Below are 25,542 nucleotides of genomic sequence, written 5' to 3'. Positions count from 1 at the left end.
TGAATTCTGGTGAGTACTCATCTCTCTGGATTGTGAACACCTTGAAAACAGAATGGTGTTCCTTATACAAAGCAGAGTAGACAGTACATTCCAGGTGACCAAAAATATCTTTTCCCAGTAATTTAAATTATGGACTAAAACATTTTCTTCTGCTTTACTTTCCTTGTCTAAAAATTTAAAGATCAAGGTAGCATTTGCAATATGTACAACAGGCATGAATTTCAACATTTATGAAAATATTCTCCTCAAAATTTATAGTATTTTCACATTTATAAAGAGAAAATAATAAAGGAATCAATGTGTTTTAATGTAAATATAAATAGTGATGAACTATTTCAACTTCAAATCTACTTTGGATAATTTCATTTACATTAAATTTATAACTACTTTTTATAGAGCCATGCACTTGATGCTATTATTTTATTGTATTTTTTTTATGGTAGTGGGGTTCCTGGAAGCCCTTCTACCTCTGGGCTACACTCCCAGGCCTATTTTTATACTTTTTTATTTTGGAAACAGGGTCTCTTAAGCCAGCGCGGCTGGTTTCGAACCGGTGTGATCCTCCTGTCTCCGCCTCCCAAGCGCGGGGATTATAAGCGTGCACTACCACGCCCGGCTGATGGTATTATTTTAAAGGAAAATTATTTTCATCACATGAAAATTTATATAACTTTAACACTAAATTCCATAAATATCAGAACTTTTTTGTAATTAAAACATTGCAAGCTGGGAGTGGTGGCACATATTTGTAATCGAGTATTTTGGAGGAAGAGATAGGAGGATGACAAGTTCAGGGCCAGCCTCAGCAAGTTTTGAGTCCCTCCTCAAGGTAATGAGACCCTGTTTCAAAATAAAGAATAAAAATAGGGCTGATGTGTAGCTCAGAGGTAGAATGCCCCTCAGTTCAATTCCCAGTACCACATACAAAAAAATTTGAAACTTTATATTAAAATTTATATCATTATATTTATGCTTATTTTTATTTTATTCTGGGAGTAAATAAATGACTTTAAGAAAACAATTGTATTAATTTATGTCAATAAGCATCCTTCTAAAATAAATAAGAAGCCTGTATTTTGCTTAAACATTTTACTTGGTAAATTTATCTATTTGTGTTATTATTTAAGATTTTTGCTCCAAGAACATAAAGCCAACTTAATAGAGAATAAAAATTGTCTTTTATTAGAGTACTGTAATTGTTTTCAAAGACATGTTATAAAATAACACCAACTTGGCATTGTTTCTACTGTTGTAGATGGTTATTCTTAGAAAAGAAGTAGAAGGGATCCCCATAGGTCAAGACTCTACCTTGGTTTATTTATATTTTTCAGACGCTTTCTTCTAGCAACCCTCTCTATAAGAAAACATTCACTTAGTTACCAGAGTGAGGAATTGAAATCCATTTGATTGAATTTTGAAAGGGGCATGCCTGTTTTTATATTTTTGTGGGGGTCTATTTTTGAACTATGATATGCATGCTGCATTTATCTTCCAGATCCATTTGTGTTCTCAGGCATATAAATAGTTCTGGTGGATTATCTTTAATAAAGGGCTATTATTTGCATTCTAATTTAGATTAATAATTTTTATTTGAGAAAAAGTCTTGTAGCAAAAAGAGCTATTTATTCATCACAGTCACAGCCTAATGGCTGCATTTGTCCTTCTCAAAGGCTATGGATGGACCATTTAATAAAATAATTAAGAAAAACAACATTTTCCCCAGATTAGACAGAATTTAAGACCAAATATGACTATGTTTCCTCTTTTTATGACCTCCTAGATTTTAAACTCCTAAAATCTAGTCCCATTTCTTTCTAGTTTTTCTGTTTAATCCCTACATTCACTTTTCACACTCCAAGAATATAGAAGATAATTTTCACTAAAAAATAAGAACTGCCACTAACTCTAGATTTTTAAAATCCAAATGTTTTGAAGTAATGGAAGACTCCAGAAGGATGTACCCTGCAAACAGTTTATTACAAGCTGTGCTAAATGACACATATAAAATATAGAGTAGAAAGCAATGTTCCAAAGATAAAAGTTGTTTTATGACATTTAAAAAGCAACAATTCAACAGTTTTTTTTTTTGGCTTATCAACGAGTATATATAGTCTGAAAAGTTATTTGTATACTTTTATTGGTGCATTGTAAGTATACATCATACCAAGGTGTAGAGTGACAGGAATGTACATGCACACACTCTTGAAACATTTAACTCTGGTCCCACGCTCTCTCTCCCCTTCCCCACATGTATTTTCGAGATTGGTATTTGTAATTTAACATATGTACGGAGCATTATTTAGTTGTTGCCTTCTTTAGTCTCTATCATTCTAAAAGGTATAATTTGACTTCAGGAAGAAACAATTTAGCAACCAAAATTTGAAGTTCCAAATATTAAAACAGAATAAATATTAGTTTTCTTAAAGTAAATAGGATATTATTTTTTAAAGCAAAGGATATGGAACCAACCTAGGTGCCTCTTAACATATTGACTACCTTTGGAATTATTTACTATAAACTGAGAGACAATGAAAACTAGCAAAGAACATTAGCAATAATATCAAAGAGCCGGGCGTGGTGGCTCATGCTCTTAATCCCATCCCTTGGGAGGCTGAGACAGGAGGATCGCACAGGTTCGAAGCCAGCCTCTGCTACTTAGTGAGGCTCTCAGCAACTCAGTGAGACCCTGTTTCCAAATAAAATATAAAATAGGTCTGGGAGTATAGCCCGGAGATAGAAAGTCCCTGAGTTCCACCCCCAGTACCACAAAAAAAAAAGAATATTAACAATAGCATAAATGTTAACAGTATACTAACAATGTATAAGGCAGATGTCTGCGCATGGTTTTATTTAGGGAATGACTAGAGAGAGGTGGTGAAGTATATTACTTGATGGTCATATGAATCTGAATTAGGAGAAAGAAAAGCTAGAGGGAAAGGGACAATAATTTGAATTTGAGCCATACAACCAAGTACAAACTGAAGAGTTGCAAGTTTAAATGGTAGTCATGACAGTGGCAAGGAATTTCTGAATTAATTTTTTTTTAATTTGGGGCTAAAAACAATAAATATCATGTGTCTTCAGATTGGATATAACTAGCCGGGCGGTGGCGCAGGCTTGTAATCCCCGCGGTTGGGAGGCAGAGACAGGGGGATGGCGCAGGTTCGAAGCCAGCCGCACTGGCTGAAGAGACCCTGTTTCCAAATAAAAATGTAAAATACGTCTGGGAGTGTAGCCCGGAGGTAGAGGGGCTCCCAGGAATCCCAGTACCACAAACAAACAAACAAACAAACAAACAAACAAACAAACAAACAGATTGGATATAACTAGTAGGACGAATTTCATCAAATACAGTTTAATTTTTCAAGTTTAAGGTAATGGAAGTCAATATGAAGAAAATATTTTAAAGTTTGGGCTTGGAATTTTGAGGATAACAAAATATTACGTTGGGCAAGCTGAATGAGGATGTAGATGTTTGGCATTAAATTTAAACAAAGTACCATAAATATTGTAAAAAGGTATGAAACATTTAAATCTTTTAAATTAAATTAATTCTCAAATTGATATACAATGCGATTTTAGCCATAATTCAAGATTCCTTTTACTAGCAAAACTAAGTGACTGTGTTATGCTTCCACTATTTTTCAATGTTTAAGATGAAAACCTGGACAGATCCAGAACTCAAAATCTTTGAGCTGGATCTTCATATTTTGTTATTTTCTTAGGTTCTCAGAGAAAGAGTAAATGAGGTAGGTTGGGTGAAGTAAAGGACATACAGTGACTTATAAGAAACATTTACTTCAACAAGAACTGTAAAGATAATCAAATCTCCATCAAGGAAATATTTTCCCCACATAGGTAAAAAACAGCAAAAACAAAGAATACTGAGTTCATTTAAAAATAGTTTGTGTTTAATAGTTGGATTTCTTGGGTTTGTTTGTTTTACCTCTTTCAAAACCAATGTATTTTTCATAAGGAAGAGATGTCCTACAGTGAAAGCAATTTCACTGTAAAATTATTTTTTATGAGAGATGCAACAGGTTAATTTCATTCATTTTTATATTGCCAATTGCTAACATGGGCTGGACATTAGTGAATCTGGCTTATGGTGTGGCTCTGCTATTTTGATCTTTGTGACCTTAACCAAAGCATTCCATTTTCATGGCTCAGTTTTCTCAAGTTGTAAAAAGATACTAATGCAGAAATTCTTGGCAAACGGTTGGCTTAGTAGATATAAAATTTCTTCAAAATTTAAACTTACACATAAATGTAATATTCTACTACCGTTTCATAATATTTCTAGAAAACAAATAACCATCATTTTTATGAAGAAGTATTATACTAAAATAAGCTTTTCTAGTATCTGACAATGCAAGATAATCTTGGATTAGTTATGGTGATATTTTCATGGCCACAAACCTATGATCCTCCTTGTCTTAGCTGCCCAAGTACTAGAATTACAAGCATGTGCCACCATGTCCAACCTCTTTATATATATTTAAAGATGTAGGATATAATGTTTGTTATTCCGCTTTATATAGTGGTATCTACTAAAACTAATGTCACCCTTCTGAAATCCCTTGCTTTTCCAGATTATACAGATAATGTTAGTAAAAAATGTTTCTAAAAATCGACTTATACATGCACACATACATACACATAAAAAGGCACAAACACATATTCATGGATGAATCCATCCTTTTACAAGTTATGGGTAGCCGGACACTGGGGCACACTCTTCTGATCCCAGTACTTGGGAGGCTGAGACAGGAGGATTAAAGGTTCTCAGCCACCATCTGCAACTTAGTGAGACCCTGTTTAAAAATAAAGAATAAAAAAATAGGGCTCGAGTGTAGCTTGGAGGTAGAATACCCCTAGGTTCAATCCCTAGTACTGCAAACAAAAAAACAAAACAAACAAAAAGAAAAACAACAACAACAACAAAACATGAGTAGGAGGGAGTACAAAGGAATGGGGAGGGAATCGGGTAAGGGCTAATTGGATGATGTGTGTATGTATGTCTACACTATTGTACCCCAATAAGATGTATGACTACAATGCACCAATAAAAAATATTTAAAAATATTTCTGATACAAAAATGTCATGTGTATTGTAAAATTTGAAAATTATGGGACTGACACAAAATTGGATACCTCATTTATATCAATTGTAGCATGTAATTTGAATATTTTTAAGACAATATTTGTTGAGCATATGATTGATGTCAGGCTTTTCCAATTACATAGTCTCATTTAATTGCAGTGACTGTATGTTCTAGTTTCTTGGGGCAGTATCATCTTATCCAGAATAATTCCAGTTAGTCTTTATTTTCTAGGCTTAATTAGTAATAGTGTTCTCTTTTATTCTCAAAGGTATTGTAAAATTAGAAGACAAGTCATATTGTCACCATTCTATACTCAAAAAACACTCTAAGGTTCTACATAACAAAAGTAGATAGCTGAGTTCCAGAAGGGGCAAGTGGATGACTTAAATGTGCACATTCAGTGAATGACCTATGTAAGATTCTAACAAGTCCATCAGTTTTTGCCCAGTCTGCCTTCAATTTTCTTGCGTCTAGACTACTCATATTCAATGTTCAGCAGGATATTTTATTACATTTGAAAGAAAAATAAGGTACGTTGAAATGTGTGCTCTATGATAGGCAAAGACTGTAAAAATATCCAAATTGATTATCAAAATCTCACTTTAAATGCTTTCAAGATATAGTGTCAAGGAGAGAGGGCTAGTCTGTGGTCAATTTAGGTGAGAACTGAAGTATGCATGTTGATGAACATAGGAAACCATGGGGATAGCTTCAGTTCAGTGATGAATCAGGAAGCCAAACTGGGAGAGGAGTTTGTAGAGTGAATTGAGCTTTACTTATTATCTTTTTAACAGAATTACCTGAAATAAGGAGTAAGATGGAAATGACAAAGAGGTAAAGATGTAATCAGCAATTAGAAGCAATTTGGCTATGAAGAGGAAAAATGGATTAGTATAGTAGCTTTATTTTAACTGCTACAAAGGCATGTGGGAATAGAAAGCTTTTTAAAAAAATTCTATATTTTAAAACAGGGTCTCACTAAATTGTGGGGGCCCTCACTAAGTAGCTAAGGCTGGCTGTGAACCTGTGATACTCCTGTCTCAGCCTCCCACGTACTAGGATTACAAGCATGCGCCACCATGTCCAGTTTAGAAAGAACTTTTTATTTTTTTATTTTTAAAATAAAAATCGAATTAAGAATATATGAATGCCAATGGGAAAACTCATCAAGAAGAAGCTGAATACACATGAAAACGGGCTAATGAAAGAATTATGCTAGATAATCTGATTCATTTTCTCTGTAAATGATATAATGTTTACGGCAAGCAGATTTAAATTTTTTGATTTGTTTCTTTTTTTTTTTTAAGCTACTAGGAGAAATGTTCCAGAAAGACATATTGAAAGATAGCTAAACCTCATGTTTGCTTCTTTCCTTGAAATGCTCACTATATTGATTAGATGTTTTAGTTGAAATAATTGAGAAATGGAATATTTATATTAGCATTCTCTTCCTAAAGGCATTGCAGTCTCCAGTAAATGTTATATTTGAGTAGTTTTGTAAAAATACTTGCAATATTTTGGAATATCAGGATACAGTCAAATGTCTGGGCACCCTTTTTCTTGTGGTTATTTAATATCTAAGACAGAGCTGTTATTTATTTCTATGAATTTGTGTAGGATTTTGATATTTTGAATTTTAGTTTACATTTTGACTCTGAATACGTACTGACTATAGTTCTTATTGCTAAGTATAAGAAGCATATTGCTAGCCAGGTCTAGTGGCACATGCTAGTAATCTCAGTGTTTGAGAAGCTAACTTCAGCAATTTAATGAGGCTTCCACATCTTAGTGACACCTTGATTCAAAATAAAAAAAATTAAAAAAAAATAGGCTTAGAGTGTAGCTCCGAGTTAGAATGCCCCTTGGTTAAATCCTCAGTAACACACACACACACACACACACACACACACACACACACACACACGAATTGTATTGCTAATACTTCCCAAAATACATTAACATACCATATTTGATATAAGCTTGGTATATTTCAAGCAACTTCTTTGCGTTATTTTCCTTGCTGGCTGTGAACTCTAGGTTTATACTTGGCAATCATGAGCATAGGCTTTTCTGTGTGTAAAAAATAATACATATTCATCAATACTAGTTAAGCACCAACTAATTATGAGTCACATTTCTAGTTTTCTAGGCACATAAGAGATATCAATGAATAAGAGAAAAAATCCTATAAACTAAAATCTCTGCTTATTGAGAAAAGCGGAAATATAACAGAGTCCTACCACTTTTTGCAAAGTGTTTTCAAGACCACCTTCCTGGATTCATACATTTTATTCTCCAAAGGAGAAAACAGAAAAACAAAAGATCCAAATTATGAATAAATGGTATATTTTCTTAGAAGGTTCTTTATGAGCTGGGTGTGGGGCACACACCTGTAATTCCAATACTTGGGACTCTGAGACAGAAGGATCACAAGTATGAGGCAAGGTCAGCGATTTTGCAAGACCTAATTTCAGAATAAATAAATAATAAATAAATAAATAAATAAATAAATAAATAGATAAATAAATGGCTTGGGTATGGCTCAGAGGTAGAATGCACTTGGATTCAATCTCCATTATAAAAAATGTTATATAATATGGAATAATACAGTACAAAAATGAAATATAAAAATATAAATAATACAGTACAAAAATAAATATAAGAATAAATATGAAATATAAAATAAATATAATATAGTACAAAACCCCAATGTTATATAAAATATAAAATATAATAATAATAATAATAATAATAATAATAGTAATAACAAAGCAGATTAGGCAGTCTGGGTAGAACAGGAGGCACTTTTTAAACAGAATAATCAGAATTAAATTTGATCAAAAATTTATAGGAAATGAAGTTCTTTCAGCAGACATCTGAGACCAGAATGTCAAGAGTCAGTAGGATTGCCCAGAGTGCACCAAGTGTTAGTTATGTAATGTGACAGGGTCCACGGACATGATGTGCACATGTGAGAACATCGGTGCCACTCTCAGTATCACATATGGGGCAGGAGAGACTGGGAAGAGACCTGGGGTCAAGCTGACAGAGTGCTGTGTGTGCGCATGTCACGGTCACTCTGAACTACATTATGATGCGAGGTTATAATGTGCCAATAAATGTATGTGTAATATATGTATGTGTATATATATGGAGGTGAGATCAAAGAGGTGACGATGAGAAAGAACATCATTCAGGGCAAGACCACTGTAAGGATTCTGACTTTTTGAAAAAGAAAGAGCTATTTCAAGTTTTTGAGCAAATCACCCACTCTCAAGTCCTATTTATCATCATCATCATCATCATCATCATCATCATCATCATCATTTTAATAACCTGAGGGTTGAACCCAGGCATGATCTACCACTGAGCTATATCCCAAGCCCCATCTTCTTTTTATATTATTTAAAAAATTTTGAGATCTGTTCTTGCTTGCTAAATTGCTGAGACTTATCAAGAATTTGAGATTTCCTACCCTGCATTCCAAGTAATTGGGATCACAGGCATTTCCTGTAGCACCCAGCAAGGCACACTGCTGATCTCATCTGACTTCCAATCTGTCTCAATTTTATTGTCATGGACATTTAGTATTCAGAATTAAATGACATATATCATGCATGGTACTTTTTAATCTAAATTTTTTTCATTTCTAGAATTTAAAATATTGTGTGGTTAATGTCTACACTATTGTTAATGTTTTGTTTGTTGTTTATTCAATATAAATCCATATATCTTATTCAATATAAATTTATTCAATATAAATTCATATATCTTAAAAATGACAAGGCCACCTCTTTCTTATTACTCTTCATTTTCAAAATGAACCAGCCTATTAGATGACATTCCATATTTTTTCTTAATAAGGCTAATGAATTATCATTATAATATACATCTATAAATTTAAATTCTGAGAATTATTGGTAAAAATACAGTTTTGCTGCAAAACTTCCTCAGATATACCATTTTTAATCTATCTTCTAGCATGTCTTAATTTTTTTTCAAACAAGTTTACCTTGAGATTAATCTGTTACATCTAAGTAGCTTATCAGATAGAGACTAAAGCCATGAAAATACTAAAAGAGGAAGAAATTCTGACAGCAATCAATGACTGGGTATTTATTTATTTATTTATTTGGTACTAGAGAGTCAACCCAGGGGCATTCTACATCCCAACTATACGTTGGCCCTTTTTTTCCTCCATTTTTTATCTTGTTGTTTGCTTTTTATTATTTTTTATTGTCCATTGTATTCATACATCATAATGGTTAAAAATCTTGTGTAGATGTACAAACACACATCGCCCATTTAACCCCTACCCAATCCCCACCCCACTCCATTCCCATCCTTCCTTCTCACTCTTGGCTTAGTGGTTAATATCAGTATGTTTGTTTGAGTACATCCTGTGCTTTAGACAGTTTCCTTCTTCCCCTAGGTTAGGTTGTCTTATTTGCTCCTCTATAGGATCTCCTTTTCCATCTAGAGTTCCTCCCATGCTTCACATATTAGAGAAAGCATCCTATTTCTTATTTTTTTTGTGACTGACTAATCTTGCTTAGCATAATGTCCTGCAGTTCCATCCATTTCCCTGAGAATGGTGAGTGTGTGTGTGTGTGTGTGTGTGTGTGTGTGTGTGTGTGTTTGGCTGAGTAAAATTCCATTGTGTACATATCCCACCGTTTTTTAATCCATTCATGTGTTGATGGACATCTTGGCTGGTTCCATAGTTTGGCTATGGTGAATTGTGCAGCTATGAACATAGATACACATGCATTGGTTTGGTAGTTTGGTTTGCTTTCTTTTGGGTAGATACCCAGAAGTGGTATTGCTGGATCATATGGCGAATTTGTTCCCATTCTTCTGAGGATCTTCCATACTGTTTTCCAAAGTGGTTGCACTAATGTGCAATGCCACCAACAATGTCTTAGAGTTCCCACTTCTCCACATCCTCACCAGCCTTTGTTGTTGTTTGTATTTTGAATGATTGCCATTCTAGTTGGAGTTAGGTGAAATCTCAGGGTAGTTTTGATTTGTATCTCTCTAACTGCCAATGATGTTGAGCATTTTTCATGCATTTACTGGTCATTTGAATTTCTTCTTTCCTGAAGTGTCTATTTAGTTCGCTTGCCCATTTTTTGATTGGGTTATTTGGGTTTTTTTTGTGTTGAGTTTCTTGAGATCTCTGTATATTCTAGATATTAGTCCTCTATTGGAGGAGTAAATGTCAAAAATCTTCTCCCATTCTGTTGGCTCTCGATTGAGTTTCTTGACCGTTTCCTTTGCTGAAAAGAGGCTCCTTGCAGAAAGCATAGGTCCAGCACTGCAACACATAGGCACCGATAAAAACTTTCTCAACAAGACCCCAAAGGCACAAGAAACTAAAAGGCGAATCAGTACGTAAGATTGAGTTAAACCAAAGAGCTTTTGTTCAGCAAAGGAAACTGTCAAGAACCTCAATTGAGTTGTTTTGGTTTTTGAAAAAGGGTCTCATTAAATTGCTGAGGTTTTGGCCGGGCATGGTGGCACACGCTTGTAATCCCAGCATTCGGGAAGCTGAGACAGGAGGATGGCGGTTCAAGGACAGCCTCAGTTACTTAGTGAGGCCCTTTGCAACTCAGTGAGACCCTGTTTCAAAATAAAGAATAAAAAATAGGGCTGGGGTGCATCTCAGAGGTAGAATGCCCCTGGGTTCCATCCTAGTACTACAAAAAAAGTTGCTGAGGGTGTCCCTAAGTTGCTGAGGCTAGCCTCAAACTTGTGATCCTCCTGTTTCAGCCTCCCAAGTACTAGAAGTACAAGTATGCCTTACTCCACCCAACCCTACAGTGACTTTTATTATCATTTTTCTGACCTAAAACTTTGATAAAGTCCACATTCTCCAGGAACATTTATTTCACAGGTGTGAAATTATCAAAATTATTTCTGTGATATTTCTTCTGGATGTTCTTCCTTCTGCTAGTAAAATATTTCAGATATTAAGTGAAAGGAAAATAATCTTAAAAAAAAATATATATATATATACATACATACATACATATATATCATCATTGAGTAACAGCAGCCCCAGGATAGGATCCACTTTCAACTTTCAATCTCATTATTACAGTAAGCCATTAGAGCTACTACAGAGTGAGCAAGAACATTATCATATATGTTGGATAAAAAAATATATTTTCATTTATCTAAAGACATACATTTGCTCCACCAGTTTTTCACTGAGAATACAGAAGGTTATCCTCTGTGTTTTAATTTTTTCAGTATTGGAGATGGAACCCAGGGGCATTTTACCTCCGAGCTACACTCCCAACCCTATTTTTTTATTCTTTATTTGGAAACAGGGTCTCACTGAGCTACAAAGAGCCTCACTAAATTGCTGAGGCTGTCCTCGAACTGCCATCCTTCTGTCTCTGCCTCCCAAATGCTGGGATTACAAGCGTATTTTAATTCTAAGTAATGTTATCTGTGTTTTAAGCAGTCTCTCAGATTGTAATTATGCAGGAATCACACACTTGTTAATGCGTTTGTAGAGCAACTATAAGGATAAAACTAGTACTACATCCCTAACATCTGCTCAGTGATGTTTTAAATTTCATTTTGCTTTTTTCCTTTGGTACCTAGGAATGAACCCAGAGACATTCAACCTTTGAGCTATACTCTCCAGCCCTTTCTGTTTTATTTTATTTTAATTTTGAAGCAGGGTCTTGCTAGATTGCTGAGTGCCTCACTAGCCTCAAACCTGCGATAATCCCATTTCAGACTCCCGAGTACTAGGATTACAAGTGTGTGCTACACTTTTTTTCTTTTTAAAACACAGAAATGAAAAATGATATTCAAGTTTAAGTAATTGCCAGTTGTTGAAAAAACAAGAATACAATACAGTTTTGCTGCCATTTTCTACAGTTTTTACATCGCCTCCAATAGACCGTCAGCAAAGGTGGACATATTCAATTTCAAGTATATTGTGGAATATACTTTAAGGTTTAAGATTAAGCTGCTACATGTGATTATATTGCTGTGACCTCACCATATTTTTCCCAATGTAATTTGAGTTGACATCGTGCTGAAGCCGAAGGATGCACATTTTGATGGCTGATGTCGACCTATTCCTCCTGTACATAAGATAACCAAAGAAACAGCGACAGAAACAGAGAAATAAAACTTAAAAAATAGATCTAATTCTTAGAGTTATTCAGTGCTTTCTATGTTTATGAGTCAATCTCTTTAGAAAATGCAGGACATATAACAGCATATAAACATGGTCCCTGATCTCAGGAATTCATTATCAATCAAATGCAAAGCACAGACAGCAGTGCTTTTCTCTGGTGTATATTGAAAATTACAAATACCTAATTTTAAAAAATATGTCTGCATCTTCACACATTCCCTGGGCATTCTTCTCTGAGTTTTTGCAGCAAACTCAGTTTTGCTTCACAGCCACCAGAGGTGATTGACAGGGACTGAAAATGAGCTTTGTGTGTATTCATGAAATTCTGGGGATTAGTAATGTGAAATAAAAAGATTTATGTGAAGTGCAAGATTTCATACCCAGGCCGAGCTCTCTTAAGGATATGCCCCTTGGTGAGCAGAATACAAAAAGAGCTAAAAGGCATGCTTTGTTCTAACATGTTCAGAGAGTGCTCCATAGTCCTCTTATCTCTTTCTAAACCTTTATTTTTCAGCCCCCACCACCTAAGGGCCATAGGAGATATAATCAAAGAAGCAGAGAACATCCAGTATTGGGGGTATGGGATAAATTAGGCGATGGTGAAAATGGCTGTAATAAAAACAGTACATCTGTACTTGGCAGTTACAGCGCTCATTCAGATTGCAGTAGAAGCAACAGAATGAAAGACTGATGCTTGGCTCAAATAAAAGAAGCATTTCCTCTAGAGCATTTAAAAAGATAATGTATGGGGGGCTTTGAACCAATATTTCCTTGGCCTTTAGGGAACGAAGCTTGAGGCAAAGGCTCTAATGAGAAATAGATGGAAGGGATGGTGGGAAGACACAAAAAATTTAAAAAAATATTCTGTTGTTTAGAAAAAAACATTTTAGCTTTTTAGAGACTCTGATGCCTGAAACGAGCTGGTGCTTGCAGCAGTGATATTTCTACCTTGAAACGCAGCCATTTCGCCTCTGTTTCCAAATGTGCAGTAGACAATTTAGGCTCTCAGAAACGCTTCAGAACCTTGAAAGAGAATTTGCCTCTTAATGAATTGTGGACATTTTTTTTTCTGATTGTAACAAGGTAATTGTTACAGATCCATTTTGAGTGTTTTTTTAATGTTTGTAATAAAACAACATAGTTTTATAATAAGAAATTTGTTTTGTTCTTTATTCCAAAATAAAATTTTGACGTAAGGTATAGACTTAAGTTTTCCCTGAATGCTGGTATATTGTGACCAAGAAATATTAAAATGTATCTGCTTCTTTGAAAATTTTATCTTTTATATCTGGAATTACTGTATAAGTTCCAGATTGCCAGATCGCATTAAAACCTATCATTATATTTGAGCAAAATGGTTGAATCTACAGATATCATGGTGAATTTCCATGAATTAAAATTAAAGAAACAAACATTTTTAAGTAATTAAAACTACCTTTTAAAAGAGATCTTACTTTTTTATTTTCTAATTTTACAACTTTATTTTATATTTAGGATTATTTTATAATTAAATTAGTTCTTAAATTTATATTTTTACTTTCAAGAATGGCTTTAAATTTCTCATTTTTAATAAATATGCCCCAATTGTATTTAAATAATTGTATTGTTCATCAAATGAAACGTGCTTATCTATGTTCCCCTCTGCTTTTTTTTCTTGGGGGCACGAGTACTGGGGATTGCATCCAAGGGTGTTCCATCTCTAAACTACACATCCAGCCCTGTTATTTTTTGTTTGAAAATGGGATCTCTTGAGGTTGCTAAGAATCTCCCTAGGTTGCTTAGGCTGTCCTTGATCCTGTGATCTTGCAGCTATGGTGTGCAGAAAACAGGTGGCCCTGGTGGGAAAAGATGTTGGAATGATCACAAAGAGCATAATATCCTCTCTCTCTCTCTCTCTCTCTCTCTCTCTCTCTCTCTCTCTCTCTCTCTCTCTCTTTCTCTTCTCTCTCATCTCTATCTCCCTCATACTAGGGATTTAACTCAGAGGCATTCTACCTCTGAGCTATACCCTTTTATTTTTTATTTTGAAATAGGGTCTCATTAGGTTGTTTTTGTTCTGTTTTTCCATTTTAGTGGTACTGGGGATAACTTATGCATAAGAGTCTTGCTAAACTGCTGAGGCTGGTCTTGAATCTATGATCCTCCTGTCTCAAGGAGGTAAAAGACTTCAACAAGGAAAATTATAAAATATTGGAAAAAGAAACTGAAGAAGACCTGAGGAGATGGATAGGCAGAATAAATATCATCAAAATGGACATTCTTCCAAAAGTGATCTATAGATTCAATGCAATACACATTAAATTTCCAAGGTCATTACTCACAGACAGAAAAATCAGTTCTTAAATTCATTTGGAACAACAAGAAAAAAAAGGCCCAGAATATCCAAAGTAGTTTTCAGCAACATGAACCATGAGGGGGACATCACAATACCTGACTTCAAACTATACTACAAAGCCATACTAATAAAAACAGTACTGGCACAAAAAGACACACACAGACTAATGGAGTAGAATAGAAGACTCAGTAACAAATCTGCATAGTTATAGCCAATTGAATTTTTACAAACAGGCCAAAAACATGCACTGGGGAAAAAAGATAGCCTCTTCAACAAATGGTGTTGGCAAAACTGGGTAACCATATGCAGAAAAATGGAAATAAACCCTGCTTTCTCACCATGCACAGGAGTCATTTCAAGATAGATCAAAGACTTGGAAATCAGACCAGCTCCTTGAAGAGGGTATAGGTCCATCCAACACTTCAACATATCGACACAGGTAAACTTTCTCAACAAGATCCCAAACGCACAAGAAATTAAAAGAAGGATCAATACATGGGATTGCATTAAACAGAAGTGCTTCTGTGCAGCAAAGGAAACTATCAAGAACCTCAAGAGAGAGCTAACAGAATGGGAGAAAAATTTGCTAACTACTCCGCTATAGAGGACTAATATCTAGAGTATACAGAAAACTCAAGAAACTCAGCACCAAGAAAACAAATTACCCTCCTGGCTTGGTGGCACACACTTGTAATCCCAGCATTCGGGAGGCTGAGACCAGAGGATGGTAGTTCATAGACAGCCTCAGCTACATAGTGAGGCCCTCTACAACTTAGTGAGACCCTGTTTCAAAATAAAGAATAAAAATTAGGGCGAGTTGTGTAGCTCGAAGGTCGGATGCCACTGGGTTCCATCCCCAGACCCGCAAAAAAAAACCCCTAAAAAACAAGAAAACAAATAACCCAATCACAAAATGGGCAAGTGAACTAATTCGATACTTTACAAAATCAACAAATAAATTAAACAATAATTAGGATGGTTATGTAGTGTCATTAAGAAAAAAAAGGAATCCTTGATGTAGAGAGTTCAATTTTAAACTGAATAATCTTGTCCCATATGAAAGATGGCTATAAAGTCTACCAGCCCACTTATCTAGGGTCAGAATCAACTCAGACTTGTACCCCCAAATATGACAATAAAATGTGCCAGAATTATCTTCTGCCATTATTTGGCTTAGACTTCAAGAAATTTTTCAATTTCTCTTTTCCTCTCTCAAAGCTCATGTTCCTGTTGGAATCCATCCATTGAGTCTCCTCATGCTGTGAGGAAGATCAAACTAGCTACTTGGAAAGGCCAAGTGAGATATTAGGAATTTCTCAGAGGTTCTGGACAGGCTAGCTTAGGTGTTAAACATGCTAAGAAGACACTGTCTTGAACATTGAGCTTAATCTAAAGCAATTTGATGACTGAGGGCCATTTACCTGTTGGTTGCAAGTGCATTAATGATACCAATAAAAAAAGCCCTGTTAAGTTCAGTAAACCCAAGAAAACATGGAAAATTATAATTCTAATTATAATATTGTTGTAGACTAATATTTTTAAGATAGCTTATTGGACAGCAATGGGTAATTCAACAACAAAAAATGTAAACATAACACATGAACACATTAACACATGAATACTAACAGATGAAAGGGTTCTTTTGAGCAAAAGCCCAAAGGTTGTAGGAAAGAAAGCCATATAGATGTTCAGGGGGTTTATACCAATTGTGCATCGATTAGAGGGTTTGAGCTGGATTTCTATACATGGTGAACAAGTAAGGTGTCATCTACAAAAGCATTATGAATTTATACTGACTATTGTGTTCCATTTTTTTTTTCTTTCAAAGGATTGGACTTGTACATCATAAACATGTTTCTGCCTGATTGTTCCTTCACCCTAGGGGCTTATTTATCACAGTCAGAAGAGTATGCTTCTAATCGTTATTGAAGCAATTAACTTTTCTGCCTTAGGGAAAGAAGTTTAATTAATCAAACCATTCTTGCTATGTCATGGTGACCATTACAAAATGTTCTATGATTAGTGATTTAACTATTAAAAAATCTGTATCTTAAATATTTATATTTCAAAAATAAAAAAAACATTTTTAAAATAAAAACTTTTTTTCTAGAAAATTTCACAATAAGTAGGTTTTCCCATATTTTTCAATGCCTCGTCTCAGTAATGATATGAGAATTTGTCTTTCCATAATCATAACTCACTCCTAAGGAACTGTGGAGCTCAGACCAGTCAATACATCAAGAGTCGGGCACTGTTCCTGAAGCAGGGGGGATGTTCAGAAAATTTTCAAGGCAACCATTAGTTATAAACTATATATTTCATTTTGCTGAAATTTCTTAGAGCAGTGACTTATAAATCCCAGCATTACATGTATATCCTAGTTAATCAATTAGTTCTAAGGCATTTTAGGCATTTAATACAGTTTTACATAATATAGTGTGGTTTCCATATGCTGTTACATCTGTACATCAGAATCAACAACAGTACTTTAAAAAAGGTTCTTATGGAAAAGATTCTAAATCTTTATTTTTGACAAAATTCCTAGTGATTTTGACATGTAGCCATAAGTTAAGAGAATATAAAAAAGGCCTCCGTACTCTGAAAATAATTTCTCTGTTTAAGGACGTTTCTTTTAAAATTAAAAACTGTTTTTAAGCATATCTCAGCAAAATTTGAATGGAAAGATAGGAGAGGAGGAAGGCTGAACTTGATTAATGAGGGTCAACATCTGAATATGTATAAAAGTATGAATATGGCACGGTTACCCTGGACAATCATTGGTGGGAGGAGGGGAAAGGAAAACGGGGTAGGGAGGAGAGGACCCCAAGTACAGTTTAAATGTATACCATTTATTTTCAATAAAAATATGTATTAAAAGTAAAATAAAACAAAATAATTTAAAACTTTTTAAAGCAATTCGGCGATGACTAAAATATTTAAGATAAAAACCTGTCATTTACATTTATTATCTTGGTAATTACACTTTTTGTTGAATTATTCAGATATTTACCTGAGTCTGGACTTTGTTTAGGCCAGGAAATATTTAAATACAATGTTAACAATGTAATGTTATTTGTGGATTATTAGAACTCTATTATAGGATTATTTAATGATATAGGCTATAATGTCATTAAAAGATTATCTATCAAAAAGTGGGTTTTCCAAGCACTTTACAGGTTTTGAACTACTATTACGCATTTTCTAATATATTATACTTCATAAAAGTATTACTTGGTTAATTTTAAAATCCAAGGCCACTGTCCCTAAATCTGATTTACTAAAGAACATAGATCTTGGCCACTCTAATTGGACACTTAGGAGACCAAATAATAATAGTTTCTAGAAATTTTTAATTTTATCTCTCATTAGTATTGTAGCTCAAGTAGAGATCATAGTTTTATAATCTCTGTATACACTGTGTAAAACTATTCGGTGCTCAAGAAATATTGCTTGAGCATTGATATAGTGATTCAATAACCAGACTGTTAAGACAGACATAGAAAGAAGTAAGCATATGAATTAAATCTAGTATAATTAGATTTTTATCTAATTCCTCTCTTATTTCTTATTATTTCTCTTATTCTGCTTAACAAAATAAGAGAAAGTCAGGTTTGCTCCACTCCATTAAAATTTCCATAAACTCTAAAAGAACCAAAGGCTACATATTTTTCAGAAATAATTATCTGAACAATTGCTTTAACATTAGTGATAACTTCTCATTTTTCTTTTCTGAAGATGACTTCACCTAAGATTTATTCTCCAGGAGCCCAATTGCTGAAGTCTACCTTTCTTAATCTGGAGAGCTCTTGAGGCAGTGGAAGCCAGCATCAGGCCTCAGTGGTGCTGGCATGACACAGGGAAGCAGTATGTAGTAGACATCAGGACACCAGGGAGGGACTCATTCCAATAGGGATGCTGGTGAATCCTATTGATCTGGAGGCTCATGTTCTTCAATTCTGGAAAATGTTTTGTACTGATTATTGCATAGTTCATCAGTTTTCATTTTCATTATTTTTATACATAGATCATTATTATATTTGATTATTGATATTGACTTTTCTGATCTAAGTTGCTTATATTTTCTCTCCAATTTTTATCTTTATCTCTTTGTTCTCATAAAAAATTTCTTTGTCTTTTAAATTTCCATTAAAATGTAAATTTCTCCTATTTCACTTTTATTTAATAAGACGTGGATGACTACCTCTTTCAGATCTTTGTACAAATGTCATCTCAGTAATTCTTGCTATGGCCTCTTTATCAAAATCTGAAACTTCTCTTCCCATACTCTCTCTTCTTCTTTTGGGCACTGTTCACAATCTCATATGTATTACTTTATCATCTTGTTTATCATCTATCTTCCACCTTTAAAATGAAAGCAGGAATTTTCATGGATTTTTTTTTTTATTTCTACAGCTCCAGAAATTTGCATATTGCCTGACACCTATGTGAAGACTCAATAATTACACATTGAGTAAATTTATAAGCACAAAAGTACTCAACAAAACATCATCATGGCAAGTTCAGCCATGCATAAAAATAGAACATGAAGAACATGACTCTTGATTTTTAGAAGTGAAAATTTAACAAAAAATTACTGAAATGGCAGATAAAAGGAGAAGTTTATAAAATTATTTTACCAGAGGACATAAGAGCATGTTAGAGAATTTAAGATAAAAGATCCTTTCTTTAAACAACATAAAGCTTATCATTAAAACACTGCAAGTGTGTTTAATATCAGTAATATGAAAATATGTCTTTTCTCATTCTCACTGCATCTTATCAAACAGAGTAAGATAAAAAGATATGAGATACAAATATTAAAAAGTAGAGCTCAGATTTTTTTACATGTGGTAAGATTATCAACATAAACATCATATAATCTTCAAAGTCAAAGTAGTACATGTTTCAACAAAATAATTTTAAATATTAAAATGTCAGTTAATATAAAATTACCCAATCAAAATCTCAATGAATTTTGTGTAATTAGACTGTTTCTAAAATTTATATGAGAAAAAGTGGCAATAAATATCTATAACATACATGAGAAAAATGTTTTTTTTACCATAAATCAGGGTAGTGATATGTGGTATGATATGATTGATATATAATAGAAAGTGATACTAGTACAAGGCTAGACAAATAGACAAATGGAGCAGAAAGACACCTCTCCGGTTACTTGATATTAACAATGGTGACACTTATCAGTGGAGAAGGAATCAACTCCCTGGTAAATGATACCAGGAAAAATTTATCAATAAATAAATTGTCAGTCTCCTGTCAACCTCATTTGCCAATCTCTTTTCCAGAAACCACAATTGTCTTATCTCTTTTTGCGGTTGTGTATCTTCAATGTTTTTTCTTTCTTGTTGCTGTAGACTCCTTTTCAAGTTTTTATTTTAGTGTGGTTTGAGAAGTTAGTGAAGGCAATGGCTTATGCTCACTTTACACTATTTAGTGGTAAATAAATTATATATATGATATAAAATAATCATATCAATATAAGAGAGAGTGGATTTCAAAAACATTTTTTTTTCTTTTTACTTTTTTTGCAATACTGGGGATTGAATGCAGGGGCATTCTACCTCCAAGCTACACCCCAATTCCAATTTTTACATTTTATTTTTTATTTTGAAACAGGGTCTCACTAAGTTGCCAAGGGCCTCACTAAGTAGCTGAGGCTAGGCTGGCTGGGAACCTCTAATCCTCTGGTTTGGGCCTCTAAAATACTGGGATTACAACCCTGTGTCACCATGTCCAGCTGAGCTTCTTTTTTTTTTTTTGGAAAGTGCTAAATTATTAAAATTCAACTTATAATATCACTAAATATTTGGAAAATGCTAGTATTTCAGAGTGTGTTGATAAAAAAAATCTCATAATTCTTTTAATATTTGTTTTCATTTTAAAGGTGAAGTCATGGTGTTATTTCATTTTCTTTTAATATTTGTTTTCATTTTAAAGGTGAAGTCATGGTGTTATTTCATTTGAGCAAGTATGGCCACAAACTGGGTATAAAAAATATTTTTGTGTATGTGTGTCTATTCAAAATATGCAAATTCTGTGTCAATATTTGAACCTTTGCTGATGTGAGAATTAAGGGCCTTATTTTCCTAATATCTAGTACTGAAAATGTTTGTTGTGAAAATCATCTGCATTTTTTTAAATAGGGATTTTCTCGAAAAAGTTATTTTCCCTAATGTCAGCAGTGCACTTACCATGCCTTCATTAATATGCATTTAATGGAATGTTTTTGTAGTTTGGGTAAAGTAAAAACATGGTGATGGGGGCAGCAGAATCCTCAGCTTTAAAGGGTGATTGCTGGGAGAGCATCCTGGCCCAGGGGCATGGTTGCTATGGTTTCTCTACTGCTCTGCCAAGGCTGTTTCTCACTGTGGGTGGAAAGAAGCTCCCCTGCCAGCAACTATGTGGGATTCTGGCAGCTGGAGGGAATACTGAAATGATGCGCTGCTTCACCATATGGGAGTTCTGAGAGTCTTCTTTTAAATCCACTAGGCAACTTCACTCAGACTCATAGGAGAAGTGGGGGTGATTAGGATGCAGTCCATTACGAGTACAATATGTGCTTGATGAGACACTTAAAAGTTTCTCGGAGTAAAAATTTTGCCGAGAATCGAGTCTTAAATGGAAATATTTTAGCCTGTCCCCTTGTTAATGGCTGTTTGGAGGAACTTGTACTTGTCAATAAAGATTACATAATTTGGAGGAACTTAAATGCAACATTTAAGAAGGAATAAACTAAATAGTTCCATTTCATTTGGAGATCTTAAATCCATTTGGAAATGCCTGTAATTCAGGGTTGTCAATTTGAGTTTATCCCAATATTGCAATTTCTGTCATTATTTTCTAAATCTGAAAACTGCTATTCAGTGTTATAATTAATGCTCTAATGCCATGATTTTTTTATTCCCCTTGAAAATATGGAGCTTGGCATAGAAGCTAATAAAGGACATTTAATACACAGTAGAGAAAATGTGAACTAAGTATGAGTGGACCAACTGACTCGACTCTAAATTAGGAATTAAATTATCCAGAAGGTCCTTAGTGGCAGTTTTGGTCCTTCCTTCCTTCTTTCCTTCCTTCCTTTTTTCCTTCCTTCCTTTTTTCCTTTCTTCCTTCTTTCCTTCCTTCCTTCCTTTTACTTTTTTTAAATTTTGGTTTTGAACCTAGGGTCTTCCTAGGTTGCTGAGAGTTTCTTTAAGCTGCTGAGGATATCCCTGAAGCCACTATCCTTCTGTCTCAACCTCCCAAGTACTGGGGTTACAGGCATGATTTCATCCTGACTCCATTGTAAACTTTAGGTTCTCAGACACAGAAAATGTCATTTCTGCCTGTGAACATGGTTTTTAGACTCTTTATATTTGGACTTCTATTCTGCATGTTTTGTTGAACATGTTATTTGGTTTTGATACTTCAGGTTGTCTGCAACAGAGATCTCTTAAAATCATATCAAATGTAGGGAAGTTATGGGGCTATTATGAGCATATGCCAAAATTAGAGGAGCTAACTCTTTGAATTGGTACCAATTTTAATTTTTTTCCTTTATTAATGAATAATAAATAAAACGAGTATTTTAGAATACTACATCAGATATTTCTAACACTTTTTCCACTTGGTTAATCTTGACCCAAAGTTGTGTTCAGTAATGCTTAGATATGACACACACTGGTTTCAGTGAAATGTCTTCCTACTAGATGAACTTTCAGGCTGTTCTAACCTTTTGCACTCCCCCACATTGTACGTTTCTCTCTGTGTATATGTGTGTCCAGGGAAGAATGTTCAGGAAATGATTTTGCTTGGAGAAGCAACAGCTGGGGAAGCAAGGAGGTATTCAAATTGTTTTTTTTTTTTTTTTTTACTTTCTCTGGGGCTATACTTCTCAAAATGACCCATTGAATGAGCAATAAAACTTGCAGACTAGTTAAACATGTGAGGTTATTTCACATAGAACTGTGTAATTCTTTCATGCTTTGCCTGCTGCTATGTACATATAGGTTGAACATCCATAATCTGATCATTTGAAATAAAAAATACATGATGTCACAATTAGAAAATCTCACACCTGACTTAAAGTAATAGGTCACAGTGAAAATACTGTCATACTTACTAAACACACTATAAAATTATTCTTAGATTACCTATTAAAAGTATACTTGAATTATAAATGAATTTTATGTTTAGAAATGGGTCTCATCCTCAAGATGTTTTTATATATATGCAAATATTCCACAATCCAAAAACATTTTCAAATCCAAAACACTTTCAGTCCCAAGCATTTAAATATGGATACTCAATTGGTATATGCATCCTTGGTAAAATGAACATAGATCTTCTGATAATTGATTTAAGTATAATAATCAAAATCCATTTTTAAATCTCATTTTTAAATTATTTCTGAAGAAAAAGAGTAAGTCATTAATTATGTCAGGATATTCAACATTTCTAATTGGATTTAATCAGAAATTTCCAGAAGGAGGAAAAGTAGGAGGAAATTTATGCAATGAGAATAGTGGTGGGTATACGTGAAGCTAAGATGGTCTTTTCAGGCATGCCTAGTCTTTTAAGCCTTATCTAAATTTTTATCTATCAATAGTGGCCAGAAGCATAGTATTTTATCAGTATTTCCTACTTTAAAACATATGTACAGCCGGGCGTGGTGGCGCACGCTTGTAATCCCCGCGCTTGGGAGGCAGAGACAGGAGGATCGAGCAGGTTCGAAGTCAGCCACGGGCACTGGCTTAGGAGACCCTGTTTCCAAAGAAAAATGCAAAAATAGGTCTGGGAGTGTAGCCCGGGGGTAGAAGGGCTTCCAGGAACCCCAGTACCACCAAAAAAAAAAAAAAAAAACAAAACCCAAACATATGTACATAAGCTTTAGTTTATTTTTTAAAACATATCCAGTAGTCACCTGAAAAACTTTGACATCTATTTTGAATATTAGCAACCATGTCTTTCTGATGTTTTGGGCTAAATGATTAATACTGCGTTTCAATAAGACTTAAGTGATGAACATAAAAAAGTTAAAGTGACCACTGTGGTCAAGAACTTATGACAACCTTATGCAATACAATAATAGTCAATATTGAGCAGGCATGGTGGCTCATGCTTGAGATCCCAGTTACTTGGGACTATAAGACAGAAGACTCACAGGCATGATGCCAGCCTCAGTAATTTAGTGAAATCCTGTTTCAAAATAAAAAAAAAATAATAAGGGCTGGATTTGTGTAGCTCAGAGGTACAATTCCCCTAGATTCAATTCCTACTATTACTACATATTAATGATAGTTAAAATTAGGTTTAATAGTCGTGGTTAACATTAATATTAAATATTTATAGATATTTAATGAGTAGTCCCATCTATGTCAGGTACTATTTTATTAACTAAACAAGAACAATATGAGAAATTTCATGTTTTCACTTTTTCACAGATGATAAAATCAAAGTAATATATTTATTCAAAAAGTCACATAATGATGATATCTGTATTCTGTCCTTCTTCCTTTTTTGTTTTTTAAAGCCATAAACCATAGAAACAAATGTATTTTTCATGATGGGTCACTACACACAAATACAATTATCTGAGCTCTGTCGTGCGCAGTGACGACTCTTACACGATCTTCCTCAAGCAGTTTTATTACCCCAGGTTCTTGTACAGTTACCATTCCTCTTTAATGCTCTCTCAACGCCCTCTCAGGTAAAAACAACATCAGTCTTCTATCCTCTCCCTCATCACTCCACCAACCCTCTTCCGTGGCACTCTACGTCTCTGCTGCAGCACACACCGGTCACAGTGGTGGCTTTGTGAACATGTCCGTCCCAGCTCGGAGCCCGGAGCAGTCCGCCAAGGAACTGCTCTTCCTGTCCACCAACCCTCTTAGCTCCTTCTCCTTTCTCCCGCTAGGGCATGCGCGCTTTTTAACCTTCTCCTGGGCGGGCAGGTGGTAGCACGAGGCGTTGCGTCACTAATTATCCGTAAGGCGCCTGATAGGGCTCACTGCGCAGGCTCAGGGCACCGCCAGCCTCGTGAGCCTCGTGACTTGGCTGCAAGCCCAGGCGCCATCTTGAGTCCACGCTGGCAACAAGCCTGGGTGCCACCTCGGTCCTGCCGAGTGGGCCCCAACATATCTCCCTTTTTGTTTTATTAAAATAAGGCTCGGGATCGTGCCTGTCTTAGGTTGCCGACCCTCAAGGACCATTCTTACCCGTCATTGGGAGAACAATAGCATGATTGTTTCCCTGTCTTAGGTTGAAAGGTCCCGGGGACGATCTTACCCGTCACTGACTACCGATCCAGCATACTGAGCCATACATGGGGAGATAAGCCAGCTTCAAGGGCTGCCAGAGCTTGCACCAATATGCGCTGTTGTTGCAGTGTGCGTTGTCGAGTTCGCCTGATATATCCAACCATGAAACATCATGCTACCACCAGCAAGAATGCCCAGAACGCCATGCCACCCCAGTCTTTTAAAAAACCCAATGTTCCGTGTATTAAGTCCATTCATTGTTGTACTGCGGCGACTTCCACGCGGGTAGAATTAATTGCAGCGATGGATGCTCATAGCTCAATCATGGTGTGTTCAAATTCACGGCTCCAAGTTCCTAGAAGCGTCTTGCTTAATTGACGAAACAAATTGCCTGCATAGGAGAAATTCTGATACTGCACATACGTTATACATATAGTCCAGATAATTGAGCTTGCTGAGCCATGCCAGCAGCCACATGTGAGGATAGAGCATTCATAGTGGTTGCAATAACTGCCACGGCCACAGAGGCCACAATTACAGCAATAAGAGCAGAAATTCCAAAGTCTCCAAGGGTGCATAGAAGCATAGCAGAAAGTCAGAAAACAGGTATCAATAAAACAACCTAAACCATCATTAACCAAGGTAAAGGAAGAGGGAAAGTAGAAATAATTCCCCAAAGAT

The 25,542-nt window shown here is 34.9% G+C and overlaps 1 protein-coding gene across 1 annotated transcript in view; it reads left to right on the top strand.

The window, feature by feature from the left end:
* The window catches only part of GPM6A (glycoprotein M6A), a gene marked incomplete at both ends in the record, with an annotated part of 131,001 nt that overhangs the window by 68,735 nt on the left and 36,724 nt on the right, over positions 1-25,542 (top strand). The window lies entirely within an intron of this gene.

The sequence above is a fragment of the Muscardinus avellanarius genome (assembly GCF_963383645.1).
Source record: "Muscardinus avellanarius genome assembly, chromosome: 14".
Classification (NCBI taxonomy): domain Eukaryota; kingdom Metazoa; phylum Chordata; class Mammalia; order Rodentia; family Gliridae; genus Muscardinus; species Muscardinus avellanarius.
This window is presented reverse-complemented; position numbering and strand designations above follow the sequence as displayed.